At 39.7% G+C, this 12505-nt stretch overlaps 3 protein-coding genes across 4 annotated transcripts in view; 1 reads left to right on the top strand and 2 right to left on the bottom strand.

Annotated features, from left to right (window-relative positions):
* The window catches only part of LOC116692434 (potassium voltage-gated channel subfamily A member 10), a 73342-nt gene extending 67301 nt beyond the window's left edge, over positions 1-6041 (bottom strand). The window contains exons 1-2 of one of the 2 annotated variants that reach the window (XM_032520730.1): positions 5788-6041; positions 4943-4993 (exon numbers count right to left, since the gene is read on the bottom strand). The gene's annotated coding sequence lies outside the window, so the exon portion shown is untranslated. The remainder of the gene's footprint in view (positions 1-4942; positions 4994-5787) is intronic. The other variant, XM_032520731.1, reaches the window with a different exon arrangement.
* The window catches only part of LOC116692455 (rho-related GTP-binding protein RhoA-C), a 732216-nt gene that overhangs the window by 506605 nt on the left and 213106 nt on the right, over positions 1-12505 (top strand). The gene's annotated exons all lie outside the window — the stretch shown is intronic.
* Positions 9508-12505, bottom strand: part of kcna2b (potassium voltage-gated channel, shaker-related subfamily, member 2b) — a 9145-nt gene continuing 6147 nt past the window's right edge. Inside the window, exon 4 of the transcript XR_004332700.1 lies at positions 9508-12501. The gene's annotated coding sequence lies outside the window, so the exon portion shown is untranslated. The remainder of the gene's footprint in view (positions 12502-12505) is intronic.

Below are 12505 nucleotides of genomic sequence, written 5' to 3'. Positions count from 1 at the left end.
ACAAAAGACAATTGAAAAACTGTGTGGCATTTGCCAAGGCCCACAGCCTGCTAAAAGGGTGGACAATGGAAAAGTGGAAGAAAGTGGATTTTTCAGATGAATCTTCTGTTGAATTACACCACAGTTTGCCGCAAATATTGCAGGAGACCTACTGGAGCCCGCATCACCCAGAAAACAGTGAAGTTTGGTGGCGGACAAATCATGGTCTGGGGTTACATCCAGTATGGGGTGTGCGAGAGATCTGCAGGGTGGAAGGTAACATCAATAGTCTCAAATACCAAGAAATCTTAGCTACCTCTTATATTCCCAACCATAAAAGAGGCCAAATTCTGCAGCAGGATGGTGCTCCATCGCATACTTCCATCTCCACTTCAAAGTTCCTCAAGGCGAAGAAGACCAAGATGCTCCAGGATTGGCCGGCCCAGTCACCAGACATGAACATCATTGAGCATATGTGGGGTAGGATGAAAGAGGAAGCATGGAAGACCAAACCAAAGAATATTGATGAACTCTGGGAGGCATGCAAGACTGCTTTCCTAGCTATTCCTGATGACTTCATCAATACATTGTATGAATCCTTGCCAAACCGCATGGATGCAGTTCTTCAAGCTCATGGAAGTCATACAAGATATAATTTGAATCTCACCAGCACCGCATTTAATTTGCTGATATTTTAGTTATTTGCAGTAAATTTGTTCAATTTCTGTATAGGCGACAAAACTTTTGTCTTGCCAAAATTTGACCTTTTCTGTCTTGTTTAAATGATAAATCTTGTTTCAGTGAAACTAATTTATTTCAGTGCATTGAACATCATTTGGGAGGGTTTTAGCTTCATATGAGCTATTTCTAACCAATTGATTCATTAAAAGTCAGGTTAATCGCAAGTGTTTCTACAAAATAGATAAGCGACAAGACTTTTGTCAGGGACTGTACAGTAACTTAACTGCACTTTTTTAAAAGGACTTGATAAATCTCGATATCGACTTCTACTAAAAAAAAAGAAAACTGAGTGTCTGCTTTACAAACATGTTGGGGGTGGCAGTAGCTTTGGGGGTGGCAGTAGCTCAGTCTGTAGGGAGTTGGGTTGGGTACCGGAGGGTCACTGGTTCAAGTCCCCGTATGGACAAAAAATACGGAGTGTGGATTGGTGGCTGGAGAAATGCCACTTCACCTCCTGAGCACTGCTAGGTGCTGTTGAGCAAGGCACCGTACCCCCCCACCCGCTCAGGTCGCTGGTTCGGCTGGCAGCCCACTCACTCTGACATTTCTCCATTAGTGCATGTACAGATCCTGTGTGTGTGTGTAATTCAGGACTGTGTGTAAAACTAACAAAGTGTGGACACAGAGTGTAAATTCTAATTTCCCCATAGGGGATTAATAAACAGATTAAAATTAAACACTTCCCTAGACTTCAACACAATAGGTCAGATATGGAACAATCGCTGAATTATATAAGATGTCCAATGTTTAATTATCTAAAGAGTAATTTACTGTATTTTATATGTAATTTCCAAGTCAGATTCTCATCTATCATGACACCTAAAAACTTAGTTTCCTTAACTCTATGAATTTCAACACCATCTACTGTTTATGTATTTTTGCATCAATATTTTCCACATGCTTACTAATTATCTTAACATAACATCCAACTTAAGCGGCAATTTGGGGAGAAGGACTAGTTGATGAGTAGGACGTACCACTTCAGGGATTGCTCTTGTTCTGCAGGAAATTACGCCATTTGTCACATTTTTTGGATGTCCGTCTTCGGATGTCTTGTTACCTTCCGCTTTCTTTGTGTTGTAATTTTAAACTCCGGTCAATTAATGAGGACTATGGCTAACTCCTCCTCAGATCTCCGCAGGTTAAATTGAGACAGCTGGCTAGACTGTCCAATCTGAATTTTCTGTTGCATGACTAAAACAACCTTTGAACGTACACATGTTCCACCAAAACAAGTTCCTTCCCGAGGCTATTTTGCAGCGGCACCGTGACTCCGCTCGGCAGTTAGTGCACTTAGAGGAAGGTTTGGCAATGTGAGACAAGGGAGGACAGTCTCGCTTCACTATATGAATGTCGGACCACTTCCTGCAGTCATACAAAATGTTTCCACTGAGCATAGATTGCTATGCAGAAAGGTTGTGTGTAAATCTAATTCATAGGAGACAAATGTCTTGTGTTCTCTATTGCCATCATGAGCCTATAAACATTTTCAGTAATACAGATTGCAATTGAGAATATATTTTTTATTATCAGAACATCTGTTATCCGAATTACAGGTTTTAGAATATCATAACTGTATCCCTTTCTCTTGAGCTTATAAATCACTTACTGAAATATGAATTACAAATGTCCATTTGGTAATGCAATTTAAATAACCAGAGCCAAACACTGCCCCTCATTAATGGCGCTAAAAATAGATGCAATATGGACTCTCAATGATCTTGTGCGTGTGGCAGTTATATGATGGGACACAGTACTATATGCTTATACTGCATGAGTGTGCGAGTGTTTGTGTGTGTGTGTGTGTGTGTGTGTGTGTGTGTGTGTGTGTGTGTGTGTTTGTGTGTGTGTGTGTTGTGTATGCTAGGTCTTCTACGTTCTTGAATTCTGGTGACCAAGCCACAATGACACTCTCTAATTATCCCTCCAGTAATTGATTCATTATAACTTATAATACTAATAGTAGCATTTAATTGCTTATTCATAGCTACTTGCCTAAGGTAATTGTATTTCCTAATGTTGTTTCTGAGTATAAACATTAGTGGGATTCAACACCAAGAGCTGTAAGTGGGTGGGTCACCAACACTGATTTTGGAGGAACGAGCATATCACACTGAATTAAAGAGAGCTGCAATGAAATGTATGACAAATGCTAGAAACACTTAATATTATTTTTGCCACTGTCTGTCTGGAGCAGATGGTTGTCTAGTTGCGGTCTCCGCGAGTCATTCATAAGTGGTATCTGATGCTGAATGGGTGTGTCTGCAGGCTCCAGGCCAATTCCCGTGCACAGCAGCTGGGACCAAAATTCCCTTGGCCTTTTGACAAACAAACACACACCAACACAACACACACACACACACACACACACACACACACACACACACACACACACACACACACACACAATCATTAGCAAAGTACATCCTAAATAAAACACTTCCTGTAGATCATCTAAAAACAGCACATGGTCGGACTGGAGGCAATTATACAGGCTCACCAACCGGTGCAGACTACGGTCAGTCATTCAAACAAGAGAATAAATCAACAGATAAAGGAGACTTGAGGCTGAGGCTATATTTCTGATCTGCAACACCTACCGTTCAATCAAAAGAAGTTGACATAACATCTAATAGCACTGGTTGATGGACTCAGACAGAGCCTACCGCCTAATGCGTTTTTTTTCATCAGAAAAATGCATATTATGTCTGACATACAAAGCCATTAACTGTACATAAAATAAGCCGCCTGCTGTGCAGTTACATTGTTTCCTGTTAATTCTAGATATGCATAAACAATGAAAGTAAATAATATAATAAATCAATAAATAAAGACATGTCAGCCAAGTACTTTTGATGCTTTGACGGGGCATCCTCAATTACTGGCACAGAGATTGATGTGCCAGCATGGGTCTGTACTTAAGATGAAACTGTGAAACACACCCATCACACATGCACAGCAACCCAGAAGCCAAGCATTTTTCAAAACATGGCTGTACAACAGCAAACAACACATGCTACAATCATTTCTTCATGATATAGACAGGATCAGATTAATAGCACATCAGGGCATACACAGAGAAAACAAGTAAGATCTCATTTTTCATTAGTGATCTGCCTATTGAGATCCTCTCTGCATTGTGAGAATGTTTTCTTTGAGATTAAATAACATGTTGCAATGAACATTTTTGTCCCAGAGGAAACATATAATCCATTGTTGGATTTTGTCTATTGCCCAGGAAGCAAAGCACAATTGCAAAACTCTAAACCAATATGAGTCAGTCCTCTATGTCTTTTCTGTTCCACTAGCAATTTTGTGCTGTACTGTATCTTCACCTGCCTTCCTCACAATGTATTCTCAAATGTCTCTTCAACATCTTCATTGAACTCTTCATGGCTTTTGCCTATCATCATCTGGTAAAAGGTTATTTGCTCATGAAGCCAAAAGGTTAACTATTGTAATTTTGTTTTACCTCAAAAGCAATGAAACACACACATGTTCTCATTACTCCCAACGTCTACCCAACCTACCCTGGCCCCATCCATCTCATTCACAGAAATAATATTTGTTTTTCAGAAGCCTTTTTTGTGCCAGATCCAGACGGGGAAAATTATTGCCATCTGGTCTGACTCTCAATTTCATATCACTAATGTCAGGTGGCATACAACCAAGTAACACATGTGCACCACACACACACACACACACACACACACACACACACACACACAACCACTTTTGATTCTTTTTCTCTCTCAGTTTACTAACTTGGACAGTGTAGACAGACTCATACTGTAGTAACAAGTCAACTGATGCATGTTTACCAGCTAATGAGAAGGTAAACACTGATGGTGTTAAATGAGACAAAGGGCCAATCATGGCTTTCAGTTGGTGATCCTCACAAGGTAATAAACTACCACCATTAGCAAAAAATAGCCCAAACATTTGCACACTCACTGACCCTTTCCACTACAACATTAAGAAAAATACCTTCGTAATGAAATATTTCTTATTCCTTAAGCTATTTGCTCAATTAACAATGTAATTTGCTCAATTAACAATGTAATCATAATGTGAATCATATAACACCTGTTGCACAGGTGTTAAGTGATCACAACATGGTATGTGTGTACCATGACAAGTGGGTGGAGGATGGAGGGTCAGTGGAGTTTTGAGGGGTTCTGGAGAAAATGAGGGAGTGGATAAGTTCAGAAAGTTTGCTTACAGATGAATCCAGTTTGAACTTGGGGATGTGTGGAGATGGCTGCATGTAAACCTACAGAGGTACATAAAAGGTAAAAGATAAAATCTTATGTCAAACTGAGGGATATCTTTCTTTCAGTGTTTTTGAGAAACAGCACATTAACCAAAGAGCAGTAGCCTACTACCCTCTACACGTCATCTCCTCAGGACAGTAAAACAGGCTCTTCACCGGAGGTTACTATTTCATACTTATTTATTATAAATATATTATTAAAGTAAACTTTTTTAAACTCTATTACATTTTTGTGACCGCTGTATCAGCCACTTTGCAGATGAAGATTTCACATGAAACTCACATAGTAGCGGTTTAAAGTCATAAAAGGAGGCCTGTTTCCAGGGTAAGGAACAGCATGCTAATGTGCTGGCTTTCTTCAGTCCTGAACATCTTAAAAAAATTTAGATTAAAAAAAAAGTTCAAAACTATTCACAGGAAATGATGCTGTAAAAGAGTCCTAATGTTAGCTCAGTGTAAGTATAAACTCCTAAACACAATTTTGGGAATGATGGACATAATTGAGAATAAGATATTTTTCCAAGTATAGCCTAGGGAAGAATTAGCCTTGATATAAAGACTAAGCCATGTGCCATTTCATTTTTTTCCGTTTGCATAAATGTTTTTCTACAATTTCTTCAGAAACAAAGCTAAAAGACGTAAGCTGTGATTTCTCTGTTGCTCCAGCGGCAGACAGCACCGCTTATGCAGCGCGATTGTGCAACAGCTGGTTGAATAAAACAAAAAAAGCTCCATCACAAAGGAACTTGGAGCACTTGTTGTTACAGGTAGTACTGGAGAAAGAAGCGGCCTACCTTCAGTGCGATCCGACATACTTCCGGGCGTAATTGGTGAAAGTTTGGCGCTCCGGGCAGTGCCGGACTCATGGTTAGCGCGCACTGGATAGACTGACCACAACGCGCGTCCTGTCAACCCCAGTCTGACCGCGCCGACAGTAGGCACGTTGGAGGTGCCCTGGCCAATCACCCTGGGGCCAGATGCTAGAGTGATATAACAACATGATTACGTTTAATTTGGCCAATTCCCCGTTTGCAAAATCCGTGTTTTTCTTCGTCCTTCAGCTAAAGCTGTGCGCAGAGAGCGAGCGAGAGAGAAAGAGAGATAGAGAGAGATTAAAAGGGTCGTTTCCTAACCTCTGCTGGATGGCCCCATAATTATGCTCACTTGACCACCATCCGTCTAGATAACTTTCTCTTCTCATCTCTAATCAGAACGCTAAAGTAAGGAGCATTCGGTTCTTTTGTCAAAACAAAATGCCAGGAGTCAGGACCCTAAGCCACGCTTAAGGTGATCCTAATGCTTTCTATATAATATAGGCATTTTACTTTTATTCAAATCAGCATGCACCACTTTGTTACCGATTGCATACCATTTAGTAAGTATTTACATTGCATTTCATATGATCTGTGTGGGTCAAAAGGGTAAACTCCCCATGGTTGAATAAGAGTAATTCACTACATTGCTGTCACATTAATCTCCCAACATACTGTTTAAAAGGATGCGTATGGCACAGATGCTTCCATTGGCTGACCCCTGGACCTGCCTGCAGCCTCTGGCTGGGGAGAAGATGCCGCTGGCTGCCTTCTGTCTGACTGAGCATGGGTCATCCAGAGTCACATGTGGAGTAGGGCACAGTATGGATAGGCTTCCCTCTGCAGGCTTCTGGTAGCATTGCACTTAGTTCACTCTCCAGACCCGTTCTTACATTTAAAGCTACATTGGGTAAGAATTTCTCCCAGTAGCTGTCACGCTTCAAAACGCGAAAGGGTACAAAAAGCTGTCTATCAGCTGTGGTTACTGGAGTGCATGTAGATGTGGCGCGGACGCGCGCTTCACACCACAAGCGGGCACGTGCACCACACGACGGAAGGGGGAGAGAAAGAAAAGAGACTGGAGCGGTCCGGAAGATAATTGACTAGTTGGGATTTGGTGTGTGCGTCCAAAGCAGCTCCAATGTTCACTTTTTTTTTCTGATAACGCCAGTCTCTTGCTCTTTTCAATATCGGTTTTCTCATTCTGGGCGAGGAAGATTCCTGTTCCTGAAATTTGGATTTTGAATAGGTGTGGTTCTCCGATAATGAACAACTACAAACCTTACACAATGTAGCTTTAAGTTTTTGGTTAGAGTGTTTTTTTGTTTGCATTTATTTGTAAATTTGACCCATCAGTTTTACGGGTGCACTATTCCCAATAAAACTTCTTCTCTTCTAATTTTCTGCAGTGCCCTCATATACGCCACATCTTTCAATTTAGACATGTCTTCTCGATTTTCCAAGTCCCCTATTTATTGAGCAGACATACGCCATGACTTTAGGTTTGCTGACTACACAGTCACACAAGTCAGGATAATTCTGCCTGTTTATATGCGTTTCCACCAGCTTCATGACATGTCTCCTTTTATGGTGTGTCCCAACAGGCCTGATCTTTTGCTCTTCTCTCACTCACAACATTCTTTTTTTCTATTTATCACAAAGACTGCCAACACCCAGTTTCTGCTCTGTTTTCTCATTTGAGACACAAAAATAGGCCAAAGAGAAGGGGTGGGCAACTACCAGACAAAGCGGTTGAGGGGGAAGAAAAAGGATTGCAGGAAGATTTTGTGCAAGTCGGTTATGTCTTTTTTTGCCTTAATCTTAATATATTCATTGAGCTTCATCCTTGATTGATGGCCTTTCACGCTTCCTCTTCCATTTGGTGCAGATAAGTGAGGAGTGATGAAGCAGATGGAAGGTGAAACGTCTACTCTCCAGCTATATCACAGATTAATTTACAAGCATGGGAAGTTGTATAATACCAAATTTAAATGCATAAATAGCTATATTAAATGAACCCTTGAGTTTGAGATGCAATTACAAACGCTATAGGTATACCGTCTGCTGCTACAGTAATGCTCTCTAATCACTACCCCATTATGTGATCCACTTCTGGTGCATACTTGATCAATACACTAAGAGACATGAAGAACAAAAACAAAGCACTAATGTGTGTGTGTGTGTGTTCATCAGGTCAGAACAACCACATCTGCAAATCTGTGTTTTACAGTGTTTTTTTTAGGTAAGAAATAATAAAACACAACTGGAAAGAAAGACAGACAGTACAAAAAGGGACCAAAGAATAAGGGAGAAACAGACAAGTAAAATGGAGACCAGGAGGAATTGTAGAGTAGAATGTGGTTTTTGAGTTCATGAATTATGTATGCAGGTGTGAAATTTTAAGCCCCCCCATATCATGTCTATGAGCAATGAGTGGGTGGAGGTACAGAGAGAAGAGGAAGAGTTTTTCTTTTTTTTTTTACTCACTGTAATGACTATTATTGCACTTATCACACACACACACACACACACACACACACACACACACACACACACACACACACACTTACACCCTTACACACACACACACACACACACACACACACACACACACACACACACACAAAATGACTGGAACTACTGTCTTTTTCTACAAAAGAAAATTCTTTACTTATTTCAATCCTAATTATATTATATATTTTCCTTTATTTTTACATTTGTTCATGCAATGTATACAATGCTTAAGAAGTAGAGGATGTAGAGAGCAAATAAAAATGGTTTGGGTTGATTTAGAGTGTTAAAGACGTTAAACATTCTGCACAGCTCAGACATGTGCATTCCTGCTTATGGACACTAGGGGGAAGATGGGAGAACTAGGTGAAATCACGTGTTCCGTCAAGACTTAAAAAAAAAGTGTATCAAAGCAAGCAATTATGAAGGAAGGGTCAGCAGCAGTGCTGTTTGACAGTCTACACAAACAGTGAGTTTTGAAAATTATTTATTTTGCTCACTGTTTTAATTAAAACCCTTTAGCGGATGACTTTTTCCTTCATACTGATACCCACTGTAGGTAAAAGAGAGAATTTATTTTTCAGCTCACACATACTTGTCTCAAGTGTAAGTGTCTCTGTAGATGTGTAGGTCCTGAGTGTGTGTGTGTAATTCCGGCCTGTGTGTAATGTGTGTAGTAACAGAGTGAAAAGTGTAGTTTCCCCTTGTGGGATTAATAAACTATAATAGAATAATAATAATAATATTGAAAACTCTTGCTGTGCTGGGTTGTATTTGGCTGTAAGTAAAAGGTACACAATATATGCCAAACTTGTTAATCAATTCAGCTCATTACACATTGACCCCAGTGGTGTCCTCTTTTCATGAGTTCACCTAAAGTCTAACCCCTTAATATACATCTTTTTTAAATTTCCCTTTTTCCTTTGTGTTCAAGAAAAACTAAATGATCCAACAAAAATCTTGGTCGTCCACCAAAAGGATTTTAAAACTATGCCACATACACAAGGAGGAGCTAAACCATATGAACAGAAAGGTAACCTGTCGTAATAAAGGAGTTATAAGGGGCTTCCACCGCTTGGACAGAAGTGATAAAAAAAGGGCACCCTCCACACACACATACACTTCCCCTATGGAACTTGGTATGCTATAAAGAAAGCTCATTAACTGGGCTGTGTATTAGGTTATAAATCCGCTCATACTGCAATAAGTATATTTTCACAGCATGTAAGGCAATCACTTGGTCAATTGGGTTTTGCTTCTTTCAACACACAAACACAAGTGCACTTGTGCCCATCAAAATGACAGGCCGCAGGTGAGAAACTGGTCAAGAAACATATTGGTAATATTTTAATTTTATTATTTTCTCCCGGCCACTTTAAATCATTAAATAAACGTTGCCTACAATATAAAAGTGCAAGTCAGGACAAACGCAGGGAACAACCTTACATACATTGTAAGATGGGATAACCGACTGATGTGTGATATAGTTGGAATATTGGCTGTCTGGCTGGCTTAAAGAGAACTTAAGCCAGGCTTCTGTTTAATACATAGCTAATCAAACAGTGGATCAATACCCATCAGTTATCTGGAAAGATGCCTGGCTAGTGTCCTAAGCCAACATACTGGAAGCAACTGAGGTGGCCTAGTGGGAGCATTATACTCCTGCTAATATATGTCTGAGAGGATAATCAGAACACCGGCTGTGCATTACTTTGGTGCTTAGCACTGGTGGAGAGGCACAGATGGAGAGAAATGAACACAAGAGAAATGTGTGGTGAATGAAATATGAGAGGGGCAACTTATGTGGAGGGCAAACAAGATCAAACTCAAGTAGCAGCAATGAGAGTGAAGAGACAAACCTTTCCAGCTGCGAGGCAAAGTGTTCTCTATGGAACTCTACGAAATATAGACAATGTTTGTACTTGTCCCACTCTATGTTGAACCAGGAGTAGAGGGCGTTATTTTTCCCCTTCCTGGATTTATAAATAGACCACTTTGCTTTCTCAATAAAACACAGGGAGCCATTAAGGAGTTCAGGCTTGATTCAAATAATCCTTCTGTAATGGACATGAGAGCAGCAGCTCCGGTGATGCTTTCATCAATTTATATGGTATATATGGAACTTTTTGGTTTTCTTTCTCAAGGCTTTAGTTTGCTAGAAGAGCGCCAACGAAGAATTGGATATGTTACAAACTGTATACTTCAGTGACTTTGCTATGTATTCACACAGGAACCTACAGTAAGTTGTTGGATTTGATGTAAACATTCACCAATTAAGAGTCTAAGTAATCATTTTCTGTTTGATTCTGTGCATCCTGGACTTACAAAGTATATTGCCGTGGTGAAAAACATAATAGATACAATCATAAAATATCATGAGAAAACCTTTTCTGAAACCACTATAAGAATTGCAAATCTATTTGTCTTTTTGCCTAATCATCACAAAAGGTCCATAACATCAAATGAAAAAGACACAACAGTAGCTTGATGTTATCATAAATATGTTATTTTTGATTTTATCATGAAGACCATTATTATTCCTCATTTACAATTATTTTGAATAATGAAAGTATCTATCAATGATTTCTTTGAATCAGTTTATATTCACTCGTCCTTGTCAAGGGCACGGCAAGTGTTCAGATCCATATTTCCTTTGTGTGTAACAATGGACATAGTGCTTGTCTTCTTCCTTACAATGGTAGAAAAAACAGACTTTTACAGATGGCTGAATAGACCACAAAAGCTAAAGAAAGCTAGTGAAGAAGGTGAGGGTTAACTAAATTCCATAAACATTTTGTATTTGTGACTGTCAACATTGAAGAAGGTTGGGGAAATAGAGTTACATCAGAGGAGGTGGTTGTTTGGGGGTAAATATGTATTAATACAGTAAAGACAATCTATTTTACCAAGGCCTGCATGTGCATTTTAGTCAAACCTCAGCCCCTGCACCGTATGACGCTCAAAGGTGAGCCAACAATAACATTCAAATAGAAAAACAGTGAGAAAAAAAAAGTTATTTATACAGTGTCTGATGACGCAAATAAGTTAAAGTTCTCATAGAAATTATATTTCCTTTTTGATTTCCTAATATAATTCCATTCTTAGTCCCTGAAACATATCAAACCTAAGCGATAACTTACCTACTATACAACTTTAGTTTCTTGGATTAATTCAGCAAGCATACACTTTGATTCCCTGCTACAGGAATCTTTACATGGCAGAAGCTCGTTTTGAAGCTGAAGCTTTAGGCATTTTAAGACATCATTTAAAGCAGCTGTAACTCCTAAATACATTGTTTACATGGCTACTGTACGTGTGTTCACCACTAGCGGTGGATTTAAATCCATTCACTCTGTGGCCTTGAAGTCTGATAGAACCACAGGAGTCCGTCCTGGCAGCAGACGTGGCCATCACAGGCAGTGTGTGTACACCAGCTGTATGTGTTCAATTGTCTGACATGTGTGTATGTGTGTGTCAAGTGTCCTCTTGCCTGTAGAGTACAGAAAGGATGTGTTTTTTTCTTGTTTCAGATGATCCTGATGAGTCGGTTTCTCCATGTGAGTGTTTTTGTCTTGACAGAGTGTCACTTCAGGAGTGTGCTTGGTAACAAGAGTGGAAACGACAGAGGTCCAGACGAAGCTTTCATGCCACATAAATTCACATACAGTAGGTGTTCCGGTAAACAAGAACAGTAAAAAAAAAATACCCAGCAGTTTAAACAGCAAAAGAGGGTGTGGGCAGGGTTTATCTTACTTCCATTATTGTTTTTTCCTTCCCAACCTTTCCTCTCTTTCCTTCTATTTCCTTTAACCCCCAGTAATGGGCTGACACTGCAGCTTATCTCATAAATCAACACATGCTCACATATCTCATCTCTACTGTAATGAGTGTGGCAGGACATTCCTTTCAGTTGTCTTTGTTTATTAACTATATGCATGTGCTGAACATATACACAGGCTGTAAACACTGTGCTATGATGGAATAGAATATACAGAGCACCATAGTAGCCTGGAGTCAAGAAGAGCAGTGTTTTAGATAACTGCTACCACATTGTCTCTGGGCTTCATACTCAGCTTGTGTACATCTAAAAACTCTCTATATCTCACAACTTCTTTGTCTCTGTCTTTTTCACTGTCATTTATGGACACACACACACACACACACACACACACACACACACACACACTCT

This window comes from Etheostoma spectabile, chromosome 7 (assembly GCF_008692095.1).
Source record: "Etheostoma spectabile isolate EspeVRDwgs_2016 chromosome 7, UIUC_Espe_1.0, whole genome shotgun sequence".
NCBI lineage: Eukaryota > Metazoa > Chordata > Actinopteri > Perciformes > Percidae > Etheostoma > Etheostoma spectabile.
Note: the sequence above shows the minus strand (reverse complement) of the source record. Positions and strands in the feature narration are given on the sequence as shown.